This window comes from Anser cygnoides, chromosome 9 (genome assembly GCF_040182565.1).
Source record: "Anser cygnoides isolate HZ-2024a breed goose chromosome 9, Taihu_goose_T2T_genome, whole genome shotgun sequence".
Classification (NCBI taxonomy): domain Eukaryota; kingdom Metazoa; phylum Chordata; class Aves; order Anseriformes; family Anatidae; genus Anser; species Anser cygnoides.
In genome coordinates this window covers 10522544-10540970 of record NC_089881.1, presented here as the reverse complement: position 1 = coordinate 10540970, position 18427 = coordinate 10522544, and the positions used below count along the sequence as shown (strand labels likewise).

The following is an 18427-nucleotide window of genomic DNA, read 5'->3' as shown; positions in this document are numbered from 1 at the left end:
GTGAGCTACAGTCACCCTTCCTCTCCCACACTGGGAGCCTGCAAAACACTGCTAGGAAAAAATGAGATCCGAGAATGAAGCCTCGGTACTAGTGCCATGTGGAAAGAAAAGTCCTAATAATTTAAGTTATTCCCACAAAGAGGCACTGATCTGCCCGCGCATAAATGGGAAGCTATTGAGGAATTAGTGAAACCATATGGGAGGTTCTGTTCAGAGGAAGAAAATCACCTGCACAAATATAGTAACAACTGCTGAGCAGCTGGTCCGTAGATAAGGATTTGGGGATAGAGAGGATCACAGACTGAGCACAAATTATAAACATCAAGTTGTGATAAACAAGGCACCTTTATACAGTGACAGGAACACAAATTTGAGAGAATGGAAGAAACCCTCATGGTCTGCTCAGTTCTGGTCAAGCCTGTGATAAAGTCCATTTTGGGGTGAGGCTTGCCAAGAAGGAGAACCCTGGACACAAGTACGAGAAAGGCCAGAGGGTTAATGAAGTGAGCTACAAGGGACGAGTGAGCTGACTGAGGTTGCTCAATGTGAACAAATTAAAAGGAGAAGAGAAGATTGAGATATAAGGGTCCTTAAATATAGTAATGGTTTCTGCAGAACAACAGAAAAAAAAATATCCTCCACCTCTGCGGTAAGAAGGCGTAAAGGACTCAAACTGCAACAAGAGACGTTTACTTCAGTTGGAAGAAGCTTTCTAAGTGGTAAATACAGCACTAACCTAAGGAAGTCTCGTTGCCTCCTGTATTAGAGGGTAAATGAAAAAGACTTCGCAAGAATTACCCAGCAATAACGATGATGCATTGAGGCAAAGGGTCAAGATGATCTTCTGGAACCTCTCGGGCCTCTTTTCCTATGAAGACAGTGAAATACTGAAAGCTTTGCAGCAAGACCAGAAGCTAAAAAATTAATCTGATCTTTTGCAGTATGAGGTCTTGCCGAATTGAGTCCTTCCAGCCTTGCTACTGTTATACAACCTCTTTGAGGAATATTACTCAGATTTATAGCAAAAAAACTACAAAAAACGTTGAAAGCCCATTAAGACAGCAGAATTCAAGCATTTGTAAGTTAAAGACTGACAGAATAAGGCACTATTTTTAGTATTAATAGTTGTCTGCAGTTTTGTGATAAAGTTCCTTCAAGAACAGTTGATCAGCCCTATGCAAATACTCTTAAGACACATAAAACCTGCTCAGCATCTTCCTCCCAGACTAGTGCCAGTCATGAAGCTATCAGTAGCTTTTTTGTTAGAGCTCGCTGCTGCGGGGGGGGGGGGGGGGGGGGGGGGGGGGGGGGGGGGGGTTGGGTTTGTGCCTCTTACCCAAGACATTTCTTCTGTTCCCCTACTGCTAACTACAGCCCCCAGGATATGCCCCTCTTGATTTGTCTAAGGAATAAGCACAGAATTATTCACTTTACAAAGAGTGATGACAACACCTTAAACATTTCAGATCATGTTTAACAGGCTTTTGGTCCAGAATATTTAGATGAAGAGCATTAAACTTGTCAGCAGCGACGATTTTGATCCTTGTTTTCAAAAGCAGTGCTGGACAATGCCGAACCGTTGGTGTGTATCACCCCAAAGCAGGGCCTTCTCAGGAGATGATGCGTGGCATACCAAATACTTGCTTTATGAATTAAGTCATAGAGCTGTCCCTCAGGGACAGCCAAAAATTACACAACCTTCACCAAAGGGGCACATAAAAGTTCGCCAATGTCCTAATATTCCAACTAAACCAAACCATCAGCTTTGTATTGTAGAAGATTTTGCTCATCCAGGGAAAATAAGCCCCACCTTTGTAAATACAGGCGATGGCTAAGAGAAAGAACGACAGTCCTGCATGAAACATGGTAGCTGAAGCATTAGCCCTGGGGTCTTCCAGGACAGTTATTTCACAACAGCATATAAAACCTGTAGTTCTGCATAAGCAGAGCAAAAAAGGTGACTGCACTTTCCCTTCAAGCTGAGAGATGCAAGCCTGCTCAAACTGCTATTTCCCACTTAGTAGTGAAGAACGGAAAATGTGTATCCTTTTCATAAAGGATATATCATATTGTTGGGAAAAAAACAACAGAAAAAACCAATAACCGACTACATGATTATTAGCTTGCCTGGTTCACTTGCTCCACCGTTACATGCAATCTACTAAAGATCATGTTCCCCCAAAAAGGCCCACTTCATGTCCTTAAGGCACCTCTATTCCCCTGTTACACCACTACTGTGCATTCAGCACTTCAATATAGAGTGTCTTCTCTATTAACCGAATAAAATAAATTAAAAGAAGCAGCAATGCTGATGAAGCAACTGATAAATTGTTGTTGATGAAGCAAGGGCAGGGTAGTTCATGCAACTAATTGCTTTCATTGAAATGAAATCAGGTTTAAATCACGGGAAAATTTCATTCTTCAGTAAAATACTTCACCTGAATTATAATCCATAACATGATAGACAGAGACTAAATATATGGATACTTTGCCTCTACAGCACCCGCCACCCGTCACAGACAAAAAAATTAGATTTTTTTTTTAAACAAATCCCAAAATGTAGCCCCATCATGCATGCTCCTGCAAGCCTTCACACAGGTGGCTCAATTACCTCCTAAAACTTATGTCTACTATTATCTGCATGAAGTATCTGCTTAAGAGAAACATCACACAAATGTAAAGAAAATTTAAAGAAAAACATTTTGTCTCCTTCAGGCTGAAAAGCTTTCTTCCCTTACGCATATATCCATCCACTAACTGAAGAAAACTAAGATATTTTTACAGTTAAAGACGAGAATAAATTATTTCTCTGCTAGTGTTTGTAAAGAAAACACTAATTTTTTTTTTTGACAATATTCCTCAAAACTTAATTCCCAAAGATTACAGAACGATTATACAATTTGCTCCTTTTCAGGGTTCTTCACATATACCTATGCTCACAATTGAAATGTCAAATACTCTCCTTTAATAAAAATAAAATACAATGAAAATTTGACTAATGCAATTTCTCTGAAATTACTAATTGTGTGTGCTTTCAAAAGTGTTTTTAACTTGGTTAGCAGAAGTCAAACAAAGTAAATTTCTGACAGTAATCACAAAAGGGAATAAAAATAATCTGAATACCATCACAGACAAATATATCAAGCACTTCCCACTTTAAAAGCAAAGGCCAATTTTAAGTGAGCACTTACAGAGCAACCCTGGTAATACACCAGTTTTACCATTTAGTTTTTAAATATATAGAACAGATATAGTTAAGCTAAAAACACTGCATACATGACAGATTCAAGGGATGACATTCTTAAAAATAGCAGTACCTAAAACATCATGTATCATGCTGACACAGAAGGCAATACACGTTACAGAAAAGTATCACAAGCTCACACAGATGCATTAGATTAGAGAATATCAGAAGAACTTTCTGCCATTTATTTCAAGTTTCAAAAGCAATAGCAAAAATTTGATTTGCAGACGGGGGGAAAATAGCACACCTGAACACCAAAGAACTGCTCTGACCATCTAGTCCAACCCCTCATGCAACGCAGAACGACACAATGCACGACCTGTAGCCGCAAGCTTAACTCGTGCTAAAATTACACCGTTTTTAATAGGAAGACAGGTAAGCTCGATTTCAAAGCTCAAAGCAACAAGAATTTATGAAATCAAGGGCCTTTTTTTTTGTCATCTTAAAGCTCCTAACCAGTCTCGCAATCACATCCGAAATCCATTTTGCACGGCTGGTGACTCCTCAGGAAACGAAGCTGTGATCAGCCAACAGGATCAGCCTGTCTGCAACTGGCCTCCCCACCAGCCAGAGCTCTTTACCAAATATGCACAGATCTTTGCTGCACAGGTTGCTCCCTGAAGAAAAACACCAAGTTTTCTCGGAATATGAACCAGAACATCTTCAGCAAAGGAAATTCAAAGAGACCAGGTCAGTCAGACTAGGAGGTGTTAGCACACAACCTTCCCTGCCAGCTGTGCTTTGTTTCCAGGCATCCCTTTAGCCCTCGCTGTCTCTGCTTCTCCGTCCTAGCTCAGTCTCCCTGCCACAGGCTGCTGGCTGCTGCCTGCTGCCTGCACCTCTCGCTCCCCTTCCTCCTCCCCTGCCCTGCTCAGCCTCCCAAAGTCTCTCCCCGAGCTGAACCTGGCTGCCCCCAGACAGCAGTTACCTCCTCCGACAGGCAGGCTCTGCCTTCTCAGACAGCACAGCTGTGAGCAGAGGAACAGAATCGACAAATGCTGTTTGCCGCCGAAATGCCAAACTGTTTTAATGATCCGCTTCACTGTAACCAAACTGTAACCGTGAGCTTGCTAAAAAAAAAAGTCCCTGATCACACCGGACAGTTTGATACTACCTTAAACATTTGACCTTATTTTAGAGATGATGAACAGCTGCTTGAAAACAAACAAATAGCTAAAAACCTATCATTCTAGAATTATTTAGCCTATAACCTGCTACAATTTCAATGTGAACCACTATTCTTTGCATTTGCTGGAACTTCCCTGGTATCTCTACTCAGGCTAAAACAGTGTGGATTCCTGTGAGGAAATCTGCTTTCTCCAAAAAGCAGCCGATTACCACAGCAAGTACAATGAAAGAGTACTTAAAACAATAGAAAAATAATATATCGGAATTGTCCCCTCACAACATCAATAAATTTGACTGAATAGATTCAAAAGCTCTCAGAGTTCAAGTTACATTTGAAAAATCTGAACACTTTATGATTAAATTCAACCCAGGCTATGGAAACATTCCTTTGGCACCTGTTGCTTCCTGGTCACTCACAAGTTGCATCTGAACTGGATCCCATCAGATGTCCTGCAACTGAGCTATTGCAAGTGAGCACGCTTAGCAGTGAAATGGCTATGGACATAATATAAAACGAGATGGTCAACTTACCTAATCCCTACCTTTGGGGAGCAAAGAACATCTAAAACGTAAGGATAACTGCAGGAGTGAGTGCTCTTTTGTTTCATGCCTCCTCAAGTTTCTGACTAGTTACTACAGTTCAAACATAAACTGCTGATACCTGATCATTTTTCCAGATGCACCGAAAGCCCATGTCCTCTTGGCTTACTGCACATGTGCCTCCTCTTCAAGTCAGATAAATCAAGCTGCTCTCTGAAGTTGCACCATGAGTAATGTTCGAGACAGTCCAGCGCTGAATTCTTTTCTCTAGAAAGAAAAGCAGTAAGAAAACTCAGAATCCTATTGAACAAAAACTTATTTAAATAAATGTTCCTAAGATCCATCCAAAACATCCTGTTAGCATATCCTGATGTTGCGTGGTACATTTAAACGCAGCAGAAAACATCCAAAATAAAGTATGCACTTTCAAAAAGGATAGAACCTAGGAGCAGAAAAACACCTCACAACATTTAGCACATCCTTTCTCAGCACAGACATACACCTTATAATCCTTTTACAGTACAATTTTATTTTAAATTGAGCAAGCAGCTCCCATAAAAGAGCTCACAGATTTCCATATTAAATACACACACACACATTATATATATACATATTATTCTGGATTGGATTAGATTTTAAAATAACACTTCCAGATAATCTATTAATGATTTTTTCCACTTAATTTTTATACTAACACTCCAAGTTATTTCCCTAATTATAAGCAAATTTTAGGAAAAGCTTAAGCTACTATAGTCTTCCAACACAGATTACAACTCCTCATACCATTATTTCTCTTGGTGTCACAAACACACAAGCAAAGAGACAACAGATTTTGAGAATTCCAGGCCTGAGCCTACTGTATATTCTTCCCATCCCACAGAAGTCTAAAAGATGGCCAAGATTTAGTGTGGTTCTTGATATAATTAGAAATAATCATCACCTTGAAACTACAGAACTGGCTGATACTAGCCTGTAACGTGAAAAGATTAGCTCTACCTGCAGACATTGTTTTTCTTGGATCCTTAATCACCACAGCCACATCAACATTACTACAACACTGACAGAGGGATTCAGTGATGCTAGCACAACTAATTCTTTATATTCACTGTTTTTGTGGCAAATTAAACAGCAAAGGCAATTCCACACTCCCAACAAGAAAGACTGTGAATTCAAGGTTAAGCTACATTCAGAGGCTATTATTTGGTCTCCTGAAAGGAGGATGACGACAACAGCAACATACATGCACAAAAGTCCCAACCTGCAATCACTGTTGACCTGTACCAGGCCTGTTTTAATCACTTATTAGCACAGTAATTCCCACTTCAAGCACCATCCTGGAGGCAATGCACCGACGCTGGCCCTAAGAGACGCACAGCTGCAGTAAATCTGTTCAGCCATCCCCATCCCTCCACCAGCAGCAGGTGACTCTCCCGGTGCTCTGAAGCCGTGCTACAGCTCTGCTTTCACACTGTTATTTGAGGCGATGCTCCTGGAGGACTTCTCCCACTTCGCCCAGCAGTTTGTAAAGAAAAATAAAGCCTCCAAATCAGCGAAGCTCTGCTGTACCTTCCCAAGTGGAAACAACCGGTCATCGGCACGAGCGGTGTTCTCGTAGGGGCTGGTGCCCACACAGCTGCACAGAAGCATCTGCTGGCACCAGGACCATGCCACACGGACACGTCCTGAGAGCGAGGTGGGGACACAACAGGAGCAAGAGCACCAAAGACACAGCACCCAAGCTCCTTAGAAGTGCGGGCAGCTGACCACGGCAAAGCAGCAGAACATCTATACACCTTGCTACAGACCAGGCCAAGCAGCTAGCAAAAAAAAAATAAAAAAAAAAATAAAAACTAGAAATAGGGAAGCATGCTACACAGGTATACAGTCTATTTCCTAATTAGCACGTTGCTGTTAATAACTCCTTCCAAAAGAGGTATGGAAGGACAGAGCATCACATTTGAACAGGTTTATTAGATCATTTTTAGAGTTTAAACTTTTTTATGTATTAAAATATAGATGGTTGTTTTTATTTACAAGAAAATCACTTGATGCCATGAAATCAAAGAAAGAAGTCCCAAAAGCTGGCAATCACAATTTTTACCACAGTTTTAAATACAGGAATCATGGACATATATATAATCTGTGCGTACACACCCCAAAATGTATTTTCTTGCTTAAGAAAAAAACACTTAGGTAGATGCTACAGATGAAACAATAATGCATAACTGAGAATAAGAAACATACAAAATCGGGAAAGATTGCATTTGATTACAGTACAGCTAAAACAGCACATTAAATTGGAGAGATTTCTTAAAAAACACTAGCCTGAAGATGCCTGAAGCTGGAAGAATGCCACTGGAATATATTATTGAATTTCACGTGAAAATTACAGCTTCCTAAGATTATAAAACATCGTTTTATAACTGCTAGCAAAGGTAGGAATTGTCAGTACCCTAGAGGAGACAAGATTTTAGGGGCCTGAGGACTTTTACCACCAGATGAGTTTTGTTCTTCCTGCACCTGTATTTACTACAGCTTTGTATAGTGTTCTATCAGCTTTAACACATTGCCTGCCAGGTTTAACTTGAAAGATTTTATGTACCTGTAAGCCAATACACAAAAAAAGACAGTATCACAGATTTAAACTCTTAACAATGAACAAATGCACTTACGCCCTTGGTAAAAATTGTTATTTTTGTTGTAGAACAAATACAAAACCAATTATATGTAGTATAGAGAACCATACACACCGGAAACAAATTACAAAACATACCTGGTGGTTAGATTTTTCCCCTTTAGGATAACCATCACAGCCCCAAATATTCCTTTCAATCTGGTATTTCTCATCCTAACAAAATACCAGCAGAATTCTGAGTATTTGGTTCAAACACCATCCCTTGCAGATGTATTTTGTTTAAAGAACTGAACAAACAAAACATTATTTGCTTTGAAATTCTCCTGCTTGTGGCAAAAGCTGAGCTGTGACTGTTAGCATTGTTCTCAACAGAGCTAGGATTTCGTTTCCAATTCGTGTTCAATTTAAGATCTGTTCAAGATGCTGCCCACCACCTTACTGTGGCTTTGCACTATCATGACCATATCTAGTGCAAAATAAAATATTTCGTGCAAAATACATACTTACAGGGAAGACCGCACAAACACCATGAAAATAGCAACTGGGGCCAATTTCTTCAGAGACTAAACTTTGTCCCCAGCCCGGTTACTCTCCCTGGATTGATATTGTTCTTGTACAATACCCAGGCCTTGAAGCCTTGGGAAGTTCCTGTCCCAACTCAGCGAGGTGGGAGGGTTTGTTATTTTAACTGCTGGCTGATAACAGCTTATCAAGTAAGTTTTCAAAGGTTAAACGACACATTTGCATGGCAAAAAAAAAGCACAAGGAAAATGTTGAATTCATGTTCTCCCTCCTGCTGCTGGGTCCCTCCAGCAGGGGCCGAACACTGATACACCACAACCTGGAGTGCCATCCAGCAAAGAGAGATGAACCAAACTCCTGTTCAGAGAAACCATAACTGCAAATACCTCTGGAAGCCAGTGGGAAAGCAACAAAAATGCTTTCTTTCAAAGCAGGAGCTAGCTTTGCCGGCTACAATCACACCGTCTGCCACACAGAGTGGAAAAAAACAAACCCAAAATCTTTAAGTTTAGTCTTTAAATACAGGGCAATTTTATTCCTGTTGCCAAATTTATCACAGTGCTACGACACTCACTGGGAAACAGAAACAAAATCAAGTCCTCAATTAAGGCCTGCTCTGATCTTTGATTTCTATCCCAAGCAAGCTACTGACCTGTAAAGGGCTGATGCAACTTTAAACCAGGAAACAAAAATAAAACAAGTTACAGACTTATTACTGATTCATCCTGGCTGAAGCCGCATACCAGCAGCTGCTGCCTCTCTCAATTAACAGCAAATATCGAGCAGTATTGTCATTTAACGGTATTGACTGCCTGCTGCCCTGTCCGCTGTCACATTTTCAAAGCATTCTTGCACAATTTAAATTAACAACATTAATAAACAAAGCTTAGTTTAGCCCCTGATATATCAGCAGAGTTCACAGCAGGGAACTACTTCACTCAGTTCATACGTTCACTAGGTGTCTGGCAACAGCTGAATCCCGAAGATGGGAAGTGCCACCAAAACCGTACTCGTAACTCAGCAGCCCACAGGGCTTACACAGAGGTCTGAGCACAAGCGCAAAAAGAGACGGGATTACATTCAGGAGAGCAGCTCTCTTCATAAACAAACACCAAAAAGGTGAAACAAAAGGGGAAAAACACAAGGAGGGTGCACATTCAGCCTCTGTTGCTGAAGATTTGTCAAAAAAAAAAAAAAAGCAAACAGATGGGGAAATCAGCCCCGCGCTGTGATTTCTCATGACCCCTTCTGTGCACAGGGAAATCCAACGCGCCCACAGCTGCACTCCCCCTTCCTACCCTCTTGTGCCCACAGCCACGCAGCCTCTCGCACCCGCTGGCTCTAAAGCGAATAATTATACAAACAATGCAATCAGAGCAAGCAACTGGAAACGATGCACTTCTCCCACGATGCCTCCGCAGGGACTTCAGCGGCCTGCTTGCTCCGTTGGGTCAAGTCTGCTGGAAGCCACCTAGGTACAAGTGGATATACATACTTTGTATTTCATTTACAAGATGTGTTCCCAGCAAATCAGCAGGCAGTGGCACCTCGGAGGCTCTTCCATGAGCTGATTGCCAACTGGGCCAAGGCCAACGTGTGACCTGAGGAAGTGAGGGGATGCTGAGCCAGCCAAATTGGACTGCAAGGTGCACGCTGGCAGCGTAGATACTACGTGAAAAGAACAAGCAGCTTCTGTACAGCACTCATTACCGTAAAAGCTAGAATAACACCATTCAAATCAATATTTATATTGGAAAAAATCACTTATTTTGGAGGTAGCGAGCCTTTGTACTAGCCTTTCTGCACAGGCAGCTGCATTGTAAGCAGGGAACTCCCCGGAGAGATGCTCTGAGAGACCTGTCAAACGTACAAGAGAACAGCTTTGCAAACAGGCAGGTAAAAGCAGGCTTGGGATCCATCGAGCACATCGAGCCTCTGTGAGCATGCTCTTCGTTGTTTTGCTCAGTTGGCTTATTTCCTCAGGTCTCATATCCATACCCAGTGCACCTCTAATAACCTGCCCGGTTTGTTAGGAGGTTTCATTCCCTCCAGGTTCCTCCACCACCTTTATGCTGTTGGTGTCTGAGGTCTTCAGATATATTAAGTGACATGACTAATATTTGCCATCTGAACATTGTTACCTTCTCCCTCTCCTCTCCTGGAGAAGAGTCATCAGTGAAGTGCTCGTTCTACTCTATCTATTTTAGGAGCGTGGGTTTTTAGCATCCATGCAGCACCGTTTCAAGCTAAAAAAGGTAAATCAGAAGTAGACTATGCTTCTGCAGGGAAGACTGAACACTTGTGACATCTCTTGGTTCCTGTAAAAGCCTCTGCCTAGGTTCAGAGACAAACCTCTCTTCTGCAGAAGTTTTCTTCCCTTCTAGTGTGCCCGAGAAACAGAGAACCACTGCCCAGATTTGCCCCCAGGCTCCAGGCCACAGAGCAGCCCACAGATAAGATCCAAGCCTCTGAAGGTACCTGACTGCTCTCCACAGAAACCAAACCAGTCAACACAGCTTGCAGTGTCAGCAGATAACATGCTGCTCCATTGTGTTTCCTGGTCGGAGGAGTAAGGAGCTCCTACACAATTACACCACCTCGCTGTAATTAGACTGCTAAAAGCACATAAAGGTACAAATAACTGAGGCCAGATCTCTGCTCAGAGTGGGATGAAAGCTTCCAACTCAAAGGAATATTAAATACTACTTAACCTGATGGCTTCTCACCATTTAAGGAAAAAAATGGAAAAGGAAAGATGGGCTGTAAGGGAGAGAGGCCGGTGGAAGGTAACTGTATACATTTCTTGCAGGAGCTGTGTCAAAGTATGAAGAAAAAAAAGACATCGCACTGTAGGAGGTTAAAAGGCTTGAGTCTCTGGCCCCCAAAATGTTTATTGTGCAAAGCAGCCGATTCATAGTAAGCATGGTTCTTCTGCTGCTGAACTACATACACCTCCTTTGGTTTCTACATGACACAAAGTGAAAACCTAAGTATAAAAATAAAACAGGAGAAAAAGAGCAGAGAGATCTTTGTACCTGGCACAACACAGCGGCACAATGGCTAGCAACATACACAGAGCTCTAAAGCCAGTACCTCGATTTCACAGCTTGGACAGTTAGGCACAGCGCTGGGGGTAACAGCCCTAAGAACACAGCTGTTGCACTGCACCTTACCAAACAGAAAGCGCTGCTCATCCCCGATTAAGGGCACCATGTTACCTGCTAAGAACACAGAGAAACTGGAAACAGGGAATGAAGATGCATGCAGAAATACTGAAGAAACTGAATCCACAGAGGCCAGTGAGCAGAAAAGGGACCCAACAGGAACTATTCCTCTAGCAATGTTTCTCCTTAAAAAAGGAATCGTTTTCTGCCTGTGCGATTTGCCTTGCAAATAAAATCCATCAGTAAGGATCACCCTTTCCCCATCATTTCCTTGAGTTACTCCCATCCCACTAAGGAATAGGCTCAGACTGGTTAAATGAACTTGTGAGGGGAGAAGAGTTGCTGATTAGTGTTTCTTAATGACTGAAATGGCTTATCCTAAAAACGAAATGAACACATACCCTGACAACCACGGAGATCTCTACCTCCATTTTTTTTTTTTTTGCTTTTACCTCCCCCAGACTGTAACCTGATCACCATTATCTGCTTCTTTTGGCTCTATTGTCAAAGAGCAGCCCATTTCCCTTCCCTATTTATACCTTTTACATCTCAAACTTAGTTCTTTTTGCTGTTTTTACACCCACTTGCCAAAATTCATACGACTGCCTCTCTCTCCTCTGCCATCACCACCAGCATACCCAGTCATCCTCCCAGTCTCCAAGCCTAAAGAGAAATCCCAGCTTCACTGAAATCAAAGGCTCAGTCAGCCCCAGCTTCCACCCCAGCAGCGTGACTGTATTTTATTACAATTATTTCTGTTCCCCCCAAGTAGCAAATGGGAGAGCATCAGAAGAAGAGCAGGAAAGCCGTGTGCTTGGCTTTCCTAACCCCTCACACAGCTGAACACAGAGGCAGGCTATGAAGTAACAAGCTACAAATGCCGCTGAGCATAGTGAAAGCTGTCCGGCCTTTGGAAATCCTCCACACAACAAGTGCGGGTCATTAACGAGTACAGGTCTGCTCTTTTAAAAGTAGTAACATTTTTTGAAGCACATACACTGGTATTTTCATATTTTGCACTCTCCTCAAGGTTAGAAAGTGACCATGAGCTTCAGAAGCAGGTTCAACATGCAGTTTCCTTCTCTCCTGAGGTAGAGAAGAAAAAATGAAGAAACAGAAACCCACAGCAAAACCACAATTAACCTACAAAGACAAAATTAAGTGTTGCAAGCACACCCACATCAGAAGTCTCTTTTTCTCTGCAATTAGCTGCTGGCAACAAACTCACAAACCAAGACAGCATCCCTGGCTCTTCCACGCCCACCTTAATAGGGGCGTACTACTGCCAACACAGAAGGACCCCCAGTTGCACTGCTGGCCACTACGAATTTTCAGCTTCCCAAAAGCTGATGTGACATGGTGCTTTTTCCTACGGAACGGCAACCTCTGCAGGCCTCCAGAGAAAGAGGCCAAGTACTGAATAAGATACAGATAACAACCAAACTGCGGGTGTGCCAGGCTGCTCGAGTGACAGAAAACATTAAAGATTTATATTGACAGATTATGATACGGTTCTATTGTAATAGCAATCTCCTGTGAGACAATCATGCTATTTTCTCATGCGAAACTCTTAATATTAAGACAAATGGCATTCAGCATATTAAACAGTCATCCTGTATCTTATCAGACACCGGTTAAGGATGTTGCCCTCATGCAGAAGCTGCAGAAGAGAACATATTCCAAGGAAGCAGCTCATCGACCGACTCACAACACTCCTCCCGGAGGCTTGGCCTCAGCCATACCCTGTGACGTGCAAGCACAGGGAGGATCCTTCCTCGCCGGGATGAAGGTGACCAAGGTTACTCACCCATCAGGACTCAGAAGAAATCAAATACACTAATTAGCTTGAGCTAGGGAAACCCGTAGCTATGCAACGCCTTCTTGCAGCGCTTCTTGGGCAATCAATAAAGCTAACAGCCACCACCAGAGCAGTATTTTACATATTATTTCTCACCAAAGAGCCAAAAGGAAGTCTCCCTACATCTCCAGCTGACAATAGCAGCGATAGCTCCATTCTTCCAGGACAGAACAGGCTGTAAATATTGGCTGAAAACACTTATTCCCGCTGGGGACTGGTAACTGTCTTTAATTGTTGGCAGCAGTTGGGGGCTGGGGGAGTCTCTCTTGTGCCAAGCAGCGAACAAAAATGAAAAATGACTGTGCCTTGCACATACTGCAGTACCTGAACCTAGGTCGCCTTGAAGGGGCCGTCTTGTAACACCCATGGGATTCTTGTGCTTGCATTTAAGCTGAAGAAAATGGGTTGAACAAGAAAAACATATTTTAAAACAACTCTACGCAACTCCTGAAGGTAATTAAAAGCAAAATGGCTGAACAGGTGCTCTGTCCTTTGTGTTTCAGATCCAAGGGTACGGCTGCACCACATCAGCGTACATTACCAGAACATCTGCAGCCAGCCACAGGCCTGCAGACCTGCACGTGGGCAGTGATGCTCGTTAGCATTTTTCTTTCAGTTTTACATCGACTGAGTTCACTCCAGACATACAATCTTAGCATGCTAGGAAGGTATTTCTGACTGAGCATAGGTAATGAAATGCACACCATGAACAGGAAACACATTTGCAGAGCATTGTTTAACATCAGCCACATCAATATGATCTGTCAAACATTTTTCCCCATTCCCTTCAAGCAGATAATGTTCAGGAGTTTCTTTAGCTTTTCATAAGAAATTCTTCACATCAGCTGATCAATATAAAGCAGTCTGTGGAAAAAAATAGTTTAAGTTCTATTATGAGACGTCTGTTTTACTCCTACCAAATAACTGTGGAAGCTGGGTTGCAAACCCGAAGGTTGAAGCTAATAAAATAGGAAAGGGAGCATCCAAAAAGGAGGAGATTTCTGGATGGGACATGAATATGAAATAATCCTTGAGAAACTGTCCTGTTCGTCTTCTGAAGAACCGCTACCCATTGTACAGGAAGATGACGAGCTCAGTTTGTGACCCAGTGAACTTTAAGGCTGAAGAGAAGGAGAGCAATAGCAGGTGGCCTTTGATACCAAGGTCTCTGCTCTTGCAGCTTCAGTATCTACTCCATTGCTCCAGGCAATCACTTGCTCTCACATGATTCCCAGAAAGACCAAATTCTACTTCAGAGGTTGAACACAGCTCAGGTAGCATTTCCAAGATGTTGTTTTTGAGAGGAAACACGAAGCAATCAGAACGATGTGGCTTTTTTTCTCGTGCCAAGTGCCCAAGGTAACAAAGGTAATCAAGATAAAGGCACAAAAGACTTTGACTGCAGAGAGTAGGTACCTAATACAGGTATGATTTTCTAGGTTGGCTTTTGTGAATATCATCATCTGGGATGACATAAAGGACAATTTTCTTTAGACAATTAGAAGAGCCACCTGAGAACACTTAATACTCATTTCTGCCTCCCCTTTGGGCTTGCCTTGTATCTTCTTCTGTGTAAGCAATGGGTTGATCAAACTTCTTCCTGCCCACATGCATCATCGGGAGGCATTACAGAAATCGTCTCTGAATAGTTCAAAAGCCAATGCATTGTACAGGTAACGAATCTCAGCTGCACAGGACCATACATATTTTGAGAACTACAAAAACTAACCCCAATGCCAAAAATTGTCCCTTTTTGAAAGGATTCTGACACATCAACTGTCTGCGTGGGTAAGAGACAAGTGTTAGCCATGAAAGGATTTAGTAATTTTTCAAAATCACAACTTCCAAGTATCAGCCTCTCTGCTGATGGGAGAATAACGATACACCACGATGAGAAATTATTCCGGCAGATAAACCCTCAGCACGATGCTGGCTCCTTGTAAAGTAGAGTATAGTGGAATATCTTTTTCTTTAGTCAAAAGCCCCATTTCTTCAAACAGGCAGCCTATTGATCATCAGCTTAGTCTAGAAGGCTAACATCTAAGAAGCAAAATGGTCACTGGTCATGGCTACAGAGCAAACAGCCCCGCCACACGCAGTCACCTATGGGACTGTTTTGACCAGTTCCTGACCTTCTACGTTACACCCTTTCATTCCTTCCATTGTTCTTAGTACATCTGCACTTCAAAAAGAGACTAGAAATTCTGCTTACGGAGTGCCTCCCAGCTGTTGCAGTAAGAAGCCTGAAAAAACCTCTCACACAAACACGCCCATCTTCCGAGCTCCTGGTCCTTGAATAAGCTGCTCAGAAATTTTACTTCTATTGCAGCGTCACACAATCTAATGTTCTTCTGCCATGTCTTGGGATATAATGCCTTAGGGAAAGGAGGTGAGAAAGGTACGTTGAAAAGTACTTGATGTTGCTTCTAGAGTTTCTAAGCTGCTGTGCCTTTTCTGCTGCCAACGTCAGGGAAACAACGCCACCGGATCGCAGTAGGTCTCCTGTACAGCCTGTGTAGCATGACACGGTGGTACTGGATTGGAGAGAAATGACTCTGAATGGCTCAAGTGTCAGGCTTGATAACAGAGAGGAATCCTTTCCTGACAGACATGCAGCTCAGAAGAACATCTATTCCTTTGACCTACTCTCCTTACTGCAAATTCACATACAGTTTGCCTTTTTTTTTTTCTAAGGACCAGAAAAAGTGAAAATAATTCCTAATCCACTTATGTGCTTTGGCATCACTAGCCTAATTTCTGTTTCCACTGGTAACTGCTACTTACCCTCCTTGCAGTTTTGCCTTCTGGTACATGTGTACTTTTCCCTGTAACTAGAGAGAGTGAGAGCTGACACTTCGCTCACCCTTTTTCCCCCTCTTGTTGAAACCTTATTTCCACTGCTCTAATAGTTCTTGACTTAACTGGGACAAGGAAAATTATTCTGGGCTCCTCTGTCCTAGCAGTAAGGCTATTCCATATTAACTATCCAGAGCACTGAAAAGTCATACTGAAGCCCCAGGCAACCACTCTAGCACTCCCTTAAACTCATGGTTTAATATAATTGTCCATTTTTACTGGAGATGTCTACAGCCACTGCATACTGCTACATATATATACTTTCTTTTTGCATAGAAATACTTTTGTAGACAAAATTTAGAAAATTCCGTTCGCTGCTATGCATAGAACTTCATTTGACAGCATTCTTCCTGAGTCGTCCCAGTAAGCTAAATTTCTATCCAACACTAAAACTATAGCTACTTCATAAGCAACATGTTTTTTTCATCTGTTTAAGCAATATGCTGAAGCATTCATAATACTTCAGAAGTCTTAAAAATTTGTACATACATAAAAACATAGAATCATACCTGTTGGTTTTGGCATACAATGGAAAGATCAGACTTCCAAAAGCTGGTGACACTGCTGCTTCCTCAGCCTCTGTTTTAATCTAGGCTAGACTTCCAACCCTCCCCAACAACGAGTGGGGGGAAGAATTTTTAGGTAGTCTCAAACTCTGACCTTAACTTTGCATCATCCGATGTCCAACATCAATACCACTGCACCAACACATTTTTATTCTTCTGGGGGATGCAAAGTGTTTCTGTACGATCCTATTTTTCACAGCAATGAAAAAGAGAATTTGGTTTGCCTCATTTGTAGCAGTTTGCAAATTAGAGCACGTGTACCACCAAAGATACAAGCTCTTTTCAGAGCAAAATAACATGAAAACCTGTAGCAGCATACATCACAACTCCACTACTGAGCTTTGTCATTTCTGGTGCTGAAACAGCAAAGCGAAGCTCTCTTTGGTATACTGCGAGAAAGGAAATCACCTGCAGTTTTCAGATGGCACTTCCTATAAACTGTCAGTCATTCCAGCTGCAAGAGACAGCATGACAGGTAAATCATTGTTACTTTCTGTAAGAAAAAAGCATCCAGAAAAGCCTTTCCTTTGAGTTGCATTAGCTAAGTTTTCTAACTTTTCCATCAGGCAAAATCTGGCTGGTTTCAACTTCCCAGAGTCTGTACCCAAAACAATCCACCATGATTTGAGTTCAACACTATGTTATACTGTCCAGGTTGTACTGTACTGTACAATGCTTCCCCAGGACAAGCTCATTTTGTAGTCTGCACTTTGCCCATCCTGACGCTGGAAACAGAGAGCTGGCTGAAGGCTGCTATCAGTACAGGGTAAAGCAAATAACGATACCAGTAAAATCACTTTTTGGATAAGTCAGCCAGCGCAAACACAGCTGTCTAGGAAATATAGAGGAGAGAAGCAGGAATGTATCAAAGCATAACTAGGTAGGAGTTTTGTTAGACCTGAAACTAAACAGAGAATGCAACATCCTCTGCTACTGCTGCAATGTTCTGCCAAGCAAACATTAAGCCATCCCCTTCTTAACTGCCACCTCAGTTAAAACACAACCAGTTCACAAGCACACCGCTCAGTTCTTCAGATGCAACGCAGACTACGAAACAGCAGCACGCACACTACCAGTTTTCACATGGGAAACTGTGCACGCTCAGGTTTTCACCCCCTCCCGTCAGAGGCCACAGCTAAAAGTGACCGTGCAAATGCACCTGCAGGGCTCCCAGCTCCCCCAGCAGCCGCAGAGGCACAGAGCACCACTTCTATGCCTGCTGCTAGCAGGTACCTGAGTTTGCATGCAGATCACCATCATCAACTAATGAACTAGTCCCCTGCACCACGAGCTGTAAAATTCATTGTCTCCTCCACAAAGACACCTCAGGAAGAACAAATTCGCTGCCCTTGCTGCAATACAGACCAGGTGAGCGTAACTTAAACTCAGAGAAGGACTTGCAGCTGAAGCTCTCCAGCTTTCCTTGCCATTAGCAAACACAATGAAACAAATTGGTAGATCCATTGGAGCAGCAAGCAGTTTTGTTTTGTTTTTATTTATCTTTTTTAATCTTAGCAGTATTCTTTCTAGTAGTTTATGGGAGAACTCATCACTCCTCACTGTCATGGAAAATTACAACTCTCTTGCAAAAAAAAGGTACACAGCTGTAGTTGTAAAGGTATATACACATCATTAAGGTTTAAACCCTCTAGTTTCTTGCAAACCTCTTTTGATCCATGTACGCATATCACTGCCACAGCTCTGTCCAAATCCCAGTGCTCCTGATTTCAGCCAGCTCTGCTCAGATCCAGGGCAGCTGGTTTTCTGGAGGTGCAATCACACTCCAGGTGAAGCGTATGACAAAGCTTGCCATAAGGAGCACAGCACCCGTTTAGAGCCACCGGCTCAAAATGCCTGTGACAGAGTGCTTGAAAGACAGAACAAAAACTTGAAACCAAGAAATGTGCTGGTGGA

General features: G+C 42.4%; 1 protein-coding gene across 4 annotated transcripts in view; it reads right to left on the bottom strand.

Annotated features, from left to right (window-relative positions):
• Nucleotides 1–18427, bottom strand: part of MAP3K13 (mitogen-activated protein kinase kinase kinase 13) — a 74914-nt gene that overhangs the window by 42847 nt on the left and 13640 nt on the right. For 3 of the 4 annotated variants that reach the window (XM_067002108.1, XM_067002106.1, XM_013186243.3), the window contains exon 4: nt 5034–5179. The gene's annotated coding sequence lies outside the window, so the exon portion shown is untranslated. The remainder of the gene's footprint in view (nt 1–5033; nt 5180–18427) is intronic. The other variant, XM_067002107.1, reaches the window with a different exon arrangement.